Source organism: Palaemon carinicauda, chromosome 30, assembly GCF_036898095.1.
Source record: "Palaemon carinicauda isolate YSFRI2023 chromosome 30, ASM3689809v2, whole genome shotgun sequence".
NCBI lineage: Eukaryota > Metazoa > Arthropoda > Malacostraca > Decapoda > Palaemonidae > Palaemon > Palaemon carinicauda.
Genome location: NC_090754.1, coordinates 63,990,996 through 63,993,495, shown reverse-complemented (window position 1 = coordinate 63,993,495; position 2,500 = coordinate 63,990,996). Strand labels below are relative to the sequence as shown.

The 2,500-nt window shown below is 32.2% G+C and overlaps 1 protein-coding gene across 1 annotated transcript in view; it reads right to left on the bottom strand.

Annotated features, from left to right (window-relative positions):
• The window catches only part of LOC137623221 (uncharacterized), a 13,838-nt gene extending 12,113 nt beyond the window's left edge, over positions 1–1,725 (bottom strand). The window contains exons 1-2 of the mRNA XM_068353941.1: positions 1,574–1,725; positions 387–515 (exon numbers count right to left, since the gene is read on the bottom strand). The gene's annotated coding sequence lies outside the window, so the exon portion shown is untranslated. The remainder of the gene's footprint in view (positions 1–386; positions 516–1,573) is intronic.
• Between the last annotated feature and the right edge of the window lie 775 nt (positions 1,726–2,500).

Sequence of the window (2,500 nt, the reverse complement as noted above, 5' to 3'; positions counted from 1 at the left end):
CTTGTAGTTTATTTACTTATTTCCTTTTCTCACTGAGCTATTGTTCCCTTTTGGCGCATTCTGCTTTTCTAAATTGTTGTAGTTTAGCTAATGATAATAATAATAATAATAATAATAATAATAATAATAATAATAATAATAGTAATAATAATAATAATAACAAAAATAGCAATGTTATTATTATTATTATTATTATTATTATTATTATTATTATTATTATTATCATTATTATTATTATTATTATGGTTATGATTATGATTATTACTGCATTTTTGAATAATTTAATTGTTTTTTAAGCATTCCGTTTTAATTTCTTTTCCTTCTTTTCTCATATATGCATGCGCTATGATGATCATCATAATAATCATGAAAACGAGAGAACTTACCTTTCAAACAGGGAGGATAGTATTATTTTAATTCCTTAGGCAAATAAGCACAATTTGCGGATTGATGTGCTTAAACGTCTTTTCTTCTTCTTGTGTTGTTATTTAAAGGCTGCTGCCCATTTCTTCTCACTGAAAAACATGAAGATATTAGTATTTTATTAGGCGATTGAGCAAAGTTGGACAGCAGTAATGAATGATAGAAAATGGAGAATTTCCTTTTTTTTTGCATAGCTTTCATAGATTATTTATTTTTAATGTGAAATGAAAATCTTGCATGTTGCAAAACTACAACCCGAATTTAATATTCAAATAACTGTTCCACTTGTTTTCTATAACTGATATGATCGAGCCTAAATTCTTTGATGCTTTGCTAAAATGCATGAGGGTGAATTGCATGACATTTTGTCAGGTAATATTGTCTCTTTGAAAAGGGGATTTTACAAAATTTGCGAATGGGCCTTTAACGCTAAAAAAAAAACAATTAAATGAGTTGTAACTGTCGTCGTAAGATTCATTTTGGTATTGGGAAACTCATGACTCACAAAAGCTGATTAGATAATATCTGCCTTAAGAAACTACTTAGGTGAAATTTCACTTTGTTATACACAACGAGAACATTGATAATGCGAGTAAGGCAAGATGTAGCTGAGGTTAGGTGAGGCTGATTTTCCGTGTTTTTGTTATAGATCTTAATTTTCTGTCGTTTTCACTGATGACATGTGGCATGCAGAAATGAACCTTATCTTAATTTTTCTTCGTGCAGAAAATGTGTTAATTAAAGTTATCTATTGTACGAAATGAGATTGAGGTTAAATTTTGTTTGATTTTAAATTGTTCCAATTTATCTAAATAAGGTTTATCTTTCTTGTCAGTTCTTCTTGCCTGTTAGATTTTATCCACATTTTAATTAACAAGATGAAGGTCTGATCTGCTTTTGATAAATCTAATGTTATCCAAAATTTCTTTGAAGCTATCCATCCATTTTTTTCCAAATTGCATGAAGAGAAAAGGTCGATATTTAACGGTCTCACATATTTTAAAAGTAAATCAAGATCTTGTAAATTATTAATTTTTTTTAAGGTTATCTCATTCTTAGAAATTTAGATAAATTGAAAGTGAAAAAATTTCTTTCATCTGTCACATACGATGGAAAATAAATTAATATCGTAGATCACAGTTCTTGTTACCTGAGGGGGTTGATTCATCTGGCGAAATCACACACACAAAAAAAATACAGTGTAGTCTTATACAGCACTATACAGTAAACAATTAAACGATACACTAGTGATGTTCCTATTGAGGCTGAAGCCGAAAGCTTATATGGTGCCACTGACGCATAGTGGCACTCTTGTCACCCGGGAGCCTACGAGTTGCCAAGTTGCTAATTTTGTTTACTTAAGTGTTGTCTCATTTAAGAGCTTAAGGGTATCAGACTCTAGAATGACCGGCGATTTTACATAACTTTCTCAAATCTTGTCTGATTAATCACTGCAGCATTTGCGTGAGTAAATTATGAATGAAGCAGAAACAATTGAATATTTCCCATAAGGGTGTTATTCAGTGTGTCGTGAATATTGGATCCTTTATCTGAAGATAGATTTTAAGCGCTAGGCTTGTCACATCGAAGATATCATTCGATGACATATGTAGCTTGATAAGGAACAGAGGGGGGCAGAGTCGCTTGATAAGGCAGAAAAGAGATAATAATTTGATCTCGTTTTCGGTCATTTGGTATATTACATTTCTCTCTCTCTCTCTCTCTCTCTCTCTCTCTCTCTCTCTCTCTCTCTCTCTCTCTCTCTCTCTCTCTCTCTCTCTCTCAGCTGTAATATATTTTGGAACACATCGATGTGACCCATTTTTTGCCTTGGAGAGAGAGAGAGAGAGAGAGAGAGAGAGAGAGAGAGAGAGAGAGAGACTTGATTGATAAGACAGACATTGAATTAATTCACATGAATAGCGCTTTTTCGTTTTTTTTTTTTCTTCTTAACCAGTGAGAGAGATATAGAGTTAGTCTCGAAGATAATACAACCTTTATTTGTCTTTTGGCATCCAAGAGAGAGAGAGAGAGAGAGAGAGAGAGAGAGAGAGAGAGAGAGAGAGAGAGAGAGAGA